The sequence below is a fragment of the Salvia miltiorrhiza genome, chromosome 3, assembly GCF_028751815.1.
Source record: "Salvia miltiorrhiza cultivar Shanhuang (shh) chromosome 3, IMPLAD_Smil_shh, whole genome shotgun sequence".
In the NCBI taxonomy this organism is placed as follows: Eukaryota; Viridiplantae; Streptophyta; class Magnoliopsida; order Lamiales; family Lamiaceae; genus Salvia; species Salvia miltiorrhiza.
Window position 1 is genome coordinate 12,498,094 of NC_080389.1, and position 13,132 is coordinate 12,511,225.

Here is a 13,132-nt window from a genome sequence, read left to right on the forward strand (position 1 = left end):
TAAGTGAGCAAGAATTCCTACACCGTTAAGCGTATCAGGTGGGCTTTCTAAACTCATAATTTGAAGTGCACACTATTTAATTATGTTATTATATGAATGAAGTTACATTAAAGTTATTGACTTGCCAAATTATTTTATGAGCTTGTATGTTACCATCTACGAGAGATAGACGATATCGGCCCTATGCTGAAGCGAGATGTCAGTAAGGGTTTGTGCACATAGTTGTGACCGTGAGCCATCGAGCGGGTTGGCCGGTCACTGTGATCGGGAGCCTTCGGGCCGATCACTGTGTTTGAGAAGGAGGCCTACTTCTCAACACAAGGTTACATGATGCGTAGTTATGGTACATACATGTTAATTGTCTGCAGACGTATATGATGTTATGATGATATATATATAGAAGTTTTACAGTTTTGGCATGCACAAGTTATTTTTAAATAAAACTCCTGTGTGATGCTTGAGATGGCAAGTTCAATATATAGCTCTAAGAGCAAGCTTTAAAGTTATTTCGGCATGTGACCATTGAGTACCTTTTTAGTACTCAGCCCTGCATATGTTTTCTAAATATGCAGGTTAAGCTGTGATGCGGATGGAAGCGAGCAGAGCAAAGTCTTGATGTTAATGTGTTAAATTAGGCTTAGGATTTCATGTCCTCATACATGTAATCCACTTGAGTTATTTTGTCACGACCGGCCTTAATTAAGGATAATTAATCCGGGAAAACCATGACTGGGGAAGGAAAATTAAGAAGCGGGTTTAGAAAGGGGCGCATAAAAGAATACTCAAAGAGCTTGAATACGCGTGAAATATTCCTTAAAAAGGAAAAAGGCATAGTTCGCATAAAAAGGGTACTCAAAGAACTTGTATACGCGTTATATTCCTTAAAAGGAAAAAGGCATTTTTAGGGGCTTGGCTAAAACATTATCAGAGTTTGTAACGGAAGGTGTAACTGAAATAATCAGTGTTTACAGCGGAATGCATAACTGAGATACATGTATGAAGACATGTATCCTTTCTGAGCCTACTTTAAGTTCGACAAAAACTCCATTCAGCAACACTTCATCGCCCATCACAGCTCAACCTACACAAACATAAACATCGAAGGGCTAAGTACAAGAGTACTTAGTGGGCAGTTGCCAAGCATATAACATAACATCATTAACAATTTCACAATATCGCATAAGAGGCATGAGTTTCTTTCATATCATTTGCTCATTAAACATTTCCAAATTCATAAATAGCATAAGGGCATTCTTCATCATCAACAATCATATACACGCATCGTGTCGTGGAGAAGGCCTTCTCCAACGAACACTGGCATCGCGCCGTGAAGGGGGCCTCCCTCAGCGGTCACGGCATCGTACTATTGAGGGAGGCCTCCCCCAATAGACGCTGTAACACTGGCATACTGGCATCGCGCCGCGAGAGAGGCCTCTCTCAGCGGACACGGGCATCGCGCCGTGAGGAAGGCCCTCCTCAGCGGACACGGCATCGTACTATTGAGGGAGGCCTCCCCCAACAGACGCAAGCATCAATCACAGGCATAAACTTATCAGCGTAAAGCATTCAAGCGTAAATAAGCGTAATCAAGCGTAAATTACATAGGGCGTAAATAGTATAAACAACATAGCGTAATTCATTTAACGTGTAGCATAATAAAGCTTAACTCATGTAAGTGTAATAAAGCATACCACACTTGAAGATCCAATTTGCATTTTAAAGCATAACACTGGTATAGCATTTTATTTACGCGTAAGAAATTGCCCACCTGATAGCAAAGTTTTGCTAAGGTACTCTAACTCCTTGTGTAGTTCTTACTCTCGCGCTTGACCTTAATCACGAGAATATAAAATAAGACATTGCCTCGAGGAAAATTCTTAATTAATGAGAAAACATAATTGTAACTATGCATGAATCTTGTATGCATGAACTAATTTTCTGAGCGATAATCGGGAATTCTACTATTAATCCTCGTTTATAGATTTAACTAATTCTCGTATAACGCGGTCGAATAAAGCTGTGAAGTAAACCTCGCATTTGTACTTGATTGAAAAAGGACTAATTCGGCTTTAAACGAGGTGTGACCTTGTAGAAATTATCGGGCTTTTCGATAGAAACATCATTACTAGCGTAACCTCAAATAATTAATAGGCTCAAAAGAGAGTAGCCAATTAATTAAATAAACCAGTGGCTTTAAAGAAATAAATGATAATAGTTCGCTTTAAAGTCCGAAGTCCAAAAACAATAATTAATAAACTGGGCGGCTCATTTACTGAATACGAATCGGCTCACCCACTGATAAATAATTGGGCTCCATCAAAATTTGATACTGCTAGGCTTAGCTCAAAGGAGTAACTTCAACTCAAGCTTTAAAAGAATTAAAGCCCAACTTAAAGAGTCTTCGACCCAAAACAATTAAAATAGGGGTCCAAATAATAATTGAGGTTTGGAATAATAGCCCATCATAAAATATGCATCAGCCCAACCCTTAAATAAATCAAGCCCAATAGAATTAATGAGAAGGACCAATTAAATTAAAGACTGGCCCAGTTTGAATTTAATGAAAGCTCAATCAATTAAATTGGAAGCTTAATTCCTTTAGAATAAAACAAACCCAAGCTCAAATAATTCGGCCCAAATAATATAGATAACGGCCCAATTCGAATTTAGATGTGAAGCCCAAGCCATTAAAATTCAAGCCCGAAAATTAAAAGGGAAAAGCCCAAACAATTAAAATATGAAAGCCCAAGCAAAAGAAATAAAATTAAGCCCATTCTAAAAAAAATCAGAGGCCCAACATAATAAAATAAAAACCGGCCCAACAACTTAAGCCCATTCACTCTTTCCTTCTACATTTTCGGCCCAATAGCCAAAGCCCAACAATTAAAATAGGGGTAAGCCCAAACATAGCCCAATCCCTCTCTCTCTTTCTAAACTCTCGATCTCTCTTTTATCTTACGCACGCAGCCTTCTCTCCCCTCAATTCCCCCAATCTCAATCTGCCTTCAGACTAGGCTTCCGCCGCCGCCGCCCGCAATCCGGCGAGCCAGTCGGTCGTCGCCTCAGTTCTTCCCGACGCCTCTCATCTTCTCTCAATTTAGATACTCTCTTCGGTCCTCTCCCTATCTCTCCCTCTCGATCCGTCTCCAGCCTATCTCTCTCTCTCTCGGCCAAGATCTGGTTGGCTGCTGTCGTCTGGGAGCGGTCCTGGAGCTGATTATCTTTGTCTGGACTCCGGCGATTCAAACGGCGCCGGTCGCGTCTGGGAGTGGTTGCTGCTTCGCCTGGAATCGCCGCCGGCTGGAGTTGCTGCTGTTCGTCCGGTGGTCAGCGCCGACTGCTGCTGTTTCGCCGGAGTCGCGGCCTGCTGGACTTCGTCTGCCGCTGCTCTGTGAACAGGCGGGAGTCGCCGTTGGCGTCGCGCTGCCTTTGCCCTAAAATTGGCAAGGCTGTTGCTCGACACTCCGCCTCTATTGGGAACTACCGCCTCCCTGTAACGTCGTTGGAAGCTGCTCCGTACTCGAGCCCCTGCTCTTCTTCCTCAGAAATCAGCCGTCGCCGCCACTGAAGAATCGGCGAGGTCTCCGTGCTCTCCTCATTGTTTTCGTCCGGCAGGTAGCAAGCCAGAGGCTGCCACCGCCACCGCCAAGGGGCAGTCGCCCTCCTCCTCGTTTATTGAAACAGGTACAATCCCTTTCCCTCAGAAGCTAAGTTCGATCCCCAAATTTTTACTGGTTCTTAGCGTGAATCAAAGATAAAGCGTAATTTCTTCTTGCTTTGCATAAACTCATATGCTCGTTTAAAACTATATATGAACTGTCACTTGCTCATAAAGACGTAGTTGGTGTGCTTACTAAGTTCAAGATGTTTATAAGGTCTTCTATATTTGAAACTGATCATGCTCATGCCTTGATATGAATGCTCACTGGTATGAAAAAAATAGGATAGCATAATTACCTTGAAGTATGCTGTTGGTTTGTGGCTGAGCTTATGAATCAAATGTGCTGAAAATAAGCCGTAGCTTGAAGCCTTTATGTTGGTTGGATATTGCTTGGTTGTTGTCGATTTACTAGAACTTGATACTTTGGCAGAACTCGTGGCTGCTCTTTGAAGAGACCTCTTGGTGACAGGAAAATGATAGAGAATGCTGTGCTCACTGCTGGAGTTGAGATAAGTGGAGGAGAGTTGTTGGCTAGTGGCCTTAAAGAAACGAGATGGTGGAGGTGGTTTGAATAGGTGGGGAGCAATAGGTGGTGGCAGCACATTTATTTTGCTTTCCACTAACTTTATTGACTTTTCTATCCCTCTTCTTTAATTGTTGTGCCAACTTGAGTGAGTGGCAGTAAGGTGGCGTAAATTCAACCTTGTAATATACTATACAATTTTTCCCAAGCTGGGAAGTAGACTGTATTCGTGAACTGTAAATAAATACTGGCTTCGATTTTCAATCATCGCGTTTCTGTATCTGTTTAGTATTTGCTTCCTTGTTTCCAATATTGAAAAAATTATAATATGACTTAAATTAAATCCGTAGATTTAATTTGCGTTGCAGTCGGAATAATTCCTCGACTTCTAGTAAATAATAGAAATAATATTTCTATTGCATATAAATTAATAACTTGACTTTGCTAAGTCAGTTATTAAACTGGATAATAAATTATTGAATGACTCAATAATCCTCGTCGCGTTTTTCTCATACTTTATAAAAGTATAAAGCTAAAATAATAACTTCGTTTCTGATAAAAAAAATCAGGACCATAAAATGGATTCATTTATAAAAATTGCATTTACTAGTTTTAATCATAATTAAAAGAGCGGGCTACTACATACTACCCCTCTTAACAAAAATTTCGTCCCGAAATTTGCATATCTCTGCTAAAACAGTTCGGTGTATTTTTCCTTCATCTAGTCTTCAAGTTCCCACGTAGCTTTTTCTTGTTCGCGGTGTCTCCATAAGATTTTCACTGATGTGATTGAGGCTGATTTCGCAAGTGTCCACGTATTGCTGGCAAGGGGGTGTGGGTGTTCCCAACTGATGAACCTCGTTGTCTGTTGGGGCATTGCGTGGAGTAGTGACCTTTTTGGCCACAATTGTAACAACCGTTAGTCCCAACTCGACAAACACCCCTGTGCATCTTACCACAATTTGGGCAAGGTGAAATTCCTCTCTGACTTTGGCTACACCCAGTTGACTCGAGGTTAGTCCGTGCCTCGTGCCTTGGTTGAATAAACTGTTCGGCCCGTTCCTTTTCTTGCCACACTTTCTTACTAGTCTGATTGATATTGTCTTCATTGTTGTCCCACTTGCGCTTCCCTTTGAGAGTATGTGAGGCTACTGGTGGATCGTTTGGCGTTGAGATCAATGGTGGGGCTGACTTGTCCGACGGCATTGCAGCTTCAACGTCAAGTGCCCTATTCAGAGACTCCGTGTATGAGAGTCCTCCGTGACTTGCTAGAGCCATCCTAATTTCGTACCGTAGTCCGGCACAAAATTTCTCTGCCATCTTCTCATCTGTGTCCACTTGTTGTGGAGCAAACCTCGACAGATTGCAGAATTCCTTGTCGTATTCAACCACAGATTTCTTTTCTTGCTTTAACTCGTAGAACTCAGCTTCTTTCTTCTTCCTATAGCTTTTCGGAATATATTTATCATATAATCCTGTCTTAAAATCTTCCCAAGTATAACTTGCCCATTGTTCAGGTGTCAGAATTTTTCGACGTGCTTCCCACCAGAAATCAGCCGATCCTGTTAGTTGGAAAGAGACGCAAGATAGGCGCTCCTCATCAGTACAATGTAGAAAGTTGAAGATGCGTTCCATTGCGCGCACCCAAATCTCAGCTTCAGCCGGTTCACTCGTTCCGTCAAACGTAGGTGGGTTCTGCCTTAAAAAGAGTTCTTCGACTCTCCTAGTTGGGGGCGGAGGGGATGGGTTATGTCCTCGAGCATCTTGTGGTTCTTCTGGTACAGCGTTACGGTTTCTGCGATTGTTATTGTTTCTTACAGGGCGTCCTCTCTTAGGCGGCATTCTGATAGCAGGGATGTGTCAATTAGTACACTCTAGCATAATCTAATACAAACCTCAAAAGAATTCTTGTAAAGGTCAACTTATTATAACTTGTAAACAAGTCATAACTCCAATGACAGCATTGATGTAGTAAGCTTTAAGGGTCCTTAGCATCTCAAATCCATGAGTCATAAAAATTCTTAAGCATATAATATCTCATCATCTAAATTGGATACTTAAGCATAAGTCATGGAGATTCATAGCGGCTATAAAATCATGAGCTTAAAAATTATTCTATACGTATCAAGTATCTTGCTGTCTTCACTATAGCCACCAAAGATACAATCTAATTTCTTCTATGTTTGCTTCTATGTTCTGTCGTAGTGGTGATCTCATATCTTAATAGATCTATGTTCATAGCAATTCATTCCATAGGCATACTTAATCGTACTTGCGTAAATCATTTCATTCAATAACAAGATAACATAGCTATTAACAGTTTACTCACTTTGCTATTACGATAATTCTCACTTTTTGTAAACATTAACTCAAAACTTGGAATAGCTTACCATTCTGCTTCGTTGAGTGTGATGCGATGAAGTGCTGAGCTTTGTCGATTGAACTCTAAACACTTTAGTGATCCATTCTAAGTTTGGCTTAAATAAACTCTTAGGCTCAGAGCAAACGAACTGCTCTGATACCACTCTGTCACGACCGGCCTTAATTAAGGATAATTAATCCGGGAAAACCATGACTGGGGAAGGAAAATTAAGAAGCGGGTTTAGAAAGGGGCGCATAAAAGAATACTCAAAGAGCTTGAATACGCGTGAAATATTCCTTAAAAAGGAAAAAGGCATAGTTCGCATAAAAAGGGTACTCAAAGAACTTGTATACGCGTTATATTCCTTAAAAGGAAAAAGGCATTTTTAGGGGCTTGGCTAAAACATTATCAGAGTTTGTAACGGAAGGTGTAACTGAAATAATCAGTGTTTACAGCGGAATGCATAACTGAGATACATGTATGAAGACATGTATCCTTTCTGAGCCTACTTTAAGTTCGACAAAAACTCCATTCAGCAACACTTCATCGCCCATCACAGCTCAACCTACACAAACATAAACATCGAAGGGCTAAGTACAAGAGTACTTAGTGGGCAGTTGCCAAGCATATAACATAACATCATTAACAATTTCACAATATCGCATAAGAGGCATGAGTTTCTTTCATATCATTTGCTCATTAAACATTTCCAAATTCATAAATAGCATAAGGGCATTCTTCATCATCAACAATCATATACACGCATCGTGTCGTGGAGAAGGCCTTCTCCAACGAACACTGGCATCGCGCCGTGAAGGGGGCCTCCCTCAGCGGTCACGGCATCGTACTATTGAGGGAGGCCTCCCCCAATAGACGCTGTAACACTGGCATACTGGCATCGCGCCGCGAGAGAGGCCTCTCTCAGCGGACACGGGCATCGCGCCGTGAGGAAGGCCCTCCTCAGCGGACACGGCATCGTACTATTGAGGGAGGCCTCCCCCAACAGACGCAAGCATCAATCACAGGCATAAACTTATCAGCGTAAAGCATTCAAGCGTAAATAAGCGTAATCAAGCGTAAATTACATAGGGCGTAAATAGTATAAACAACATAGCGTAATTCATTTAACGTGTAGCATAATAAAGCTTAACTCATGTAAGTGTAATAAAGCATACCACACTTGAAGATCCAATTTGCATTTTAAAGCATAACACTGGTATAGCATTTTATTTACGCGTAAGAAATTGCCCACCTGATAGCAAAGTTTTGCTAAGGTACTCTAACTCCTTGTGTAGTTCTTACTCTCGCGCTTGACCTTAATCACGAGAATATAAAATAAGACATTGCCTCGAGGAAAATTCTTAATTAATGAGAAAACATAATTGTAACTATGCATGAATCTTGTATGCATGAACTAATTTTCTGAGCGATAATCGGGAATTCTACTATTAATCCTCGTTTATAGATTTAACTAATTCTCGTATAACGCGGTCGAATAAAGCTGTGAAGTAAACCTCGCATTTGTACTTGATTGAAAAAGGACTAATTCGGCTTTAAACGAGGTGTGACCTTGTAGAAATTATCGGGCTTTTCGATAGAAACATCATTACTAGCGTAACCTCAAATAATTAATAGGCTCAAAAGAGAGTAGCCAATTAATTAAATAAACCAGTGGCTTTAAAGAAATAAATGATAATAGTTCGCTTTAAAGTCCGAAGTCCAAAAACAATAATTAATAAACTGGGCGGCTCATTTACTGAATACGAATCGGCTCACCCACTGATAAATAATTGGGCTCCATCAAAATTTGATACTGCTAGGCTTAGCTCAAAGGAGTAACTTCAACTCAAGCTTTAAAAGAATTAAAGCCCAACTTAAAGAGTCTTCGACCCAAAACAATTAAAATAGGGGTCCAAATAATAATTGAGGTTTGGAATAATAGCCCATCATAAAATATGCATCAGCCCAACCCTTAAATAAATCAAGCCCAATAGAATTAATGAGAAGGACCAATTAAATTAAAGACTGGCCCAGTTTGAATTTAATGAAAGCTCAATCAATTAAATTGGAAGCTTAATTCCTTTAGAATAAAACAAACCCAAGCTCAAATAATTCGGCCCAAATAATATAGATAACGGCCCAATTCGAATTTAGATGTGAAGCCCAAGCCATTAAAATTCAAGCCCGAAAATTAAAAGGGAAAAGCCCAAACAATTAAAATATGAAAGCCCAAGCAAAAGAAATAAAATTAAGCCCATTCTAAAAAAAATCAGAGGCCCAACATAATAAAATAAAAACCGGCCCAACAACTTAAGCCCATTCACTCTTTCCTTCTACATTTTCGGCCCAATAGCCAAAGCCCAACAATTAAAATAGGGGTAAGCCCAAACATAGCCCAATCCCTCTCTCTCTTTCTAAACTCTCGATCTCTCTTTTATCTTACGCACGCAGCCTTCTCTCCCCTCAATTCCCCCAATCTCAATCTGCCTTCAGACTAGGCTTCCGCCGCCGCCGCCCGCAATCCGGCGAGCCAGTCGGTCGTCGCCTCAGTTCTTCCCGACGCCTCTCATCTTCTCTCAATTTAGATACTCTCTTCGGTCCTCTCCCTATCTCTCCCTCTCGATCCGTCTCCAGCCTATCTCTCTCTCTCTCGGCCAAGATCTGGTTGGCTGCTGTCGTCTGGGAGCGGTCCTGGAGCTGATTATCTTTGTCTGGACTCCGGCGATTCAAACGGCGCCGGTCGCGTCTGGGAGTGGTTGCTGCTTCGCCTGGAATCGCCGCCGGCTGGAGTTGCTGCTGTTCGTCCGGTGGTCAGCGCCGACTGCTGCTGTTTCGCCGGAGTCGCGGCCTGCTGGACTTCGTCTGCCGCTGCTCTGTGAACAGGCGGGAGTCGCCGTTGGCGTCGCGCTGCCTTTGCCCTAAAATTGGCAAGGCTGTTGCTCGACACTCCGCCTCTATTGGGAACTACCGCCTCCCTGTAACGTCGTTGGAAGCTGCTCCGTACTCGAGCCCCTGCTCTTCTTCCTCAGAAATCAGCCGTCGCCGCCACTGAAGAATCGGCGAGGTCTCCGTGCTCTCCTCATTGTTTTCGTCCGGCAGGTAGCAAGCCAGAGGCTGCCACCGCCACCGCCAAGGGGCAGTCGCCCTCCTCCTCGTTTATTGAAACAGGTACAATCCCTTTCCCTCAGAAGCTAAGTTCGATCCCCAAATTTTTACTGGTTCTTAGCGTGAATCAAAGATAAAGCGTAATTTCTTCTTGCTTTGCATAAACTCATATGCTCGTTTAAAACTATATATGAACTGTCACTTGCTCATAAAGACGTAGTTGGTGTGCTTACTAAGTTCAAGATGTTTATAAGGTCTTCTATATTTGAAACTGATCATGCTCATGCCTTGATATGAATGCTCACTGGTATGAAAAAAATAGGATAGCATAATTACCTTGAAGTATGCTGTTGGTTTGTGGCTGAGCTTATGAATCAAATGTGCTGAAAATAAGCCGTAGCTTGAAGCCTTTATGTTGGTTGGATATTGCTTGGTTGTTGTCGATTTACTAGAACTTGATACTTTGGCAGAACTCGTGGCTGCTCTTTGAAGAGACCTCTTGGTGACAGGAAAATGATAGAGAATGCTGTGCTCACTGCTGGAGTTGAGATAAGTGGAGGAGAGTTGTTGGCTAGTGGCCTTAAAGAAACGAGATGGTGGAGGTGGTTTGAATAGGTGGGGAGCAATAGGTGGTGGCAGCACATTTATTTTGCTTTCCACTAACTTTATTGACTTTTCTATCCCTCTTCTTTAATTGTTGTGCCAACTTGAGTGAGTGGCAGTAAGGTGGCGTAAATTCAACCTTGTAATATACTATACAATTTTTCCCAAGCTGGGAAGTAGACTGTATTCGTGAACTGTAAATAAATACTGGCTTCGATTTTCAATCATCGCGTTTCTGTATCTGTTTAGTATTTGCTTCCTTGTTTCCAATATTGAAAAAATTATAATATGACTTAAATTAAATCCGTAGATTTAATTTGCGTTGCAGTCGGAATAATTCCTCGACTTCTAGTAAATAATAGAAATAATATTTCTATTGCATATAAATTAATAACTTGACTTTGCTAAGTCAGTTATTAAACTGGATAATAAATTATTGAATGACTCAATAATCCTCGTCGCGTTTTTCTCATACTTTATAAAAGTATAAAGCTAAAATAATAACTTCGTTTCTGATAAAAAAAATCAGGACCATAAAATGGATTCATTTATAAAAATTGCATTTACTAGTTTTAATCATAATTAAAAGAGCGGGCTACTACATATTTCCGCTGCAACACTTAATGTACTTTACTTTATTGATGTGTTGTACAGATTTTAAACCAATAGCTTCGAGAATTATGTCACTTAGACAACTTGTCGTTGTGTTATTGTAAGTTGTCTACTCGTGAGTTTTAAAAGTGATTGCTTATGATTATCCAATATTAAAGTAATTCATCGTTAAAAAGGGTTCATTATTATTATTTAAATCTCTTTTATTTTTCTTTTTTTTTTACTCCCTTTCCCAGTCACACCTTTCCCCGGCTTAATTCTACACTAGCTTAGGCCGGGCTGTGACAGCTTAAGAGTAAACTAATCCATCCTATATAGATTAGCTTATATCTAATAACTAAAACATCAATCACTTAGCATAGTTCTATTCATAACTATCTCAAGTAAGTAATCTCAAACATGTATTCATAAATGAATCTCAAGTTTGAAAAATCATATAAAATCAATCTATTCAAAGAGAAATACAAGCTTTGCCTTTTTAGAAAACCATTAAAGTCTATATTTATCAGGAATTTACAAAAACACAATTTCTCAAGTGTATAAGAAATTATATCAAGAAAGGCAGAATCTGCCATTGAACTACGTTGCTTCACGCACTACATTTCAGAAAATCGTTTGACACATCTAAGGGTGTTGGATTTAGCTGAAATTTTGCAGACACGTACTGCTCATGATGAAGTTATTACTGTAAAAATTTCAAGAGATTTGAACCCTCAAAAGTACCCCTCAATACCCTATCCTGTACAGCCAAGAACTGACAGCAGGGGCATCTCTTGCTTCAACTCAACAAAATACATATCTTGACTAAATAAAGAGATGTAGGGCTCAAATATACATCATCTTAATACATATTATCATGCTTTACCTTAAACTTAATTCATGTTCAACACATCAACATATAGTAGCATGCTTGATATCCCCCAATTACTATCATATAATCTCATTTTACAACTCAAAGAGTACAATTACACAAGCATCAGCATGTAGCTATCTTATATCAAGAATTTCCAAATCCATTGAAACTACACTATTAGAAAATCATGATTTCTTGCAAATAAAAACTCAAATAAATCTCAATGATTCCCTCACAAACATATAAATATATATACGTTGTCAATTGATGGAGATAAAGAAGATGAAATTCTAGGGTTCTTGAGGGGGGTCAAAAATCGAAGCTTTGGGGTAGGGTTTTGATTTCTTTCATCATACTACTTAATTCTAAATAATTACTAACTTGAAACATGTAGTAATCAACATGATACAAGAGCAAATCATTTTCTTCTCCAACAGCCTATTTTTCGAAATAACATAAAGAAGACACATGAGAATTTCCTTTAATTCCACTATCAATAAGGTTTAATCCAAGAGCTCTTACCTTAGATACGTTCTTGAAGCTTGGCTAGAAAAGAGAAAAACACAAAATGAAGAACAGGGGAAGGGACGGAGGCTTGCAGGGGAAGAAGAAAATATTTGGCTTTTCTCATGAGTCTTGTTTGGCGGCTGCCCTAACAAGAATTAAATATAATTTGGAACATATAATTCCTTAAAGCCTACGAAAGGCTTGATCCTGATCCAAGTATAAAAAACATATATATATATATATATAGAGAGAGAGAGAGAGAGAGAGAGAGTTACTACATCACTCAATTAACATGAATGTAATATTCCTAACATTTTCAACTATATGTATATAATTTCAAAATACAAACAACTTACACAAAAATTAAATTGACTCAACTTAAAATTGTTATAAAATTTCAAATAAATCCTTACTTAGAGCAGTGGTAACGCATTGCTCGATAGCCTACTCGAGTAAGAGTATGCACTCGAGTAGTGCGTTGCAGGGGAGTGCTACTTGAGTGCTACTCGAAAACTCGAGTATGCTCGAGTAATTTCCTTTTTTTTTCTTTTTTTTTTAATTCTCTTCTCCTCTTTAAAAATTTCTCTCTCCTCTTTAAAAACTAAAAAAATCAAGTAGGCTATCAAGTAACCCCAATGCAGCACTACCTACTCAATAACACAATCACTATCAAGTAGGCTATCAAGTAGGCTATCAAGGAACCCCATTGCGGATGCTCTTATACAAGTAGGATTTTCATTCCTATACAAAATCCCAAATAAATCTACTAAAGATCAAATCCTTGCTATTTAAGATATAATCTCAATAATTAAAAAATAATAATAAATCTCAAATTCATGGTTTAATAATAAATCATCACTATTAAAATAAGAAAGCTCATAGATAAATAATTAAATAACATCCGTC

General features: G+C 39.6%; 2 long non-coding RNA genes across 2 annotated transcripts; both read right to left on the minus strand.

Annotated features, from left to right (window-relative positions):
* Positions 1–791: 791 nt before the first annotated feature.
* On the minus strand, positions 792–4,095 carry LOC131017695 (uncharacterized). The gene is made up of 3 exons (XR_009099791.1): positions 3,958–4,095; positions 1,769–1,831; positions 792–1,081 (listed from the first exon to the last, which is right to left on the minus strand). It is a non-coding gene; the product is annotated as an uncharacterized LOC131017695 (long non-coding RNA).
* Positions 4,096–6,821: 2,726 nt separating this feature from the next.
* LOC131017696 (uncharacterized) lies at positions 6,822–10,125 on the minus strand. The gene is made up of 3 exons (XR_009099792.1): positions 9,988–10,125; positions 7,799–7,861; positions 6,822–7,111 (listed from the first exon to the last, which is right to left on the minus strand). It is a non-coding gene; the product is annotated as an uncharacterized LOC131017696 (long non-coding RNA).
* Positions 10,126–13,132: the final 3,007 nt, after the last annotated feature.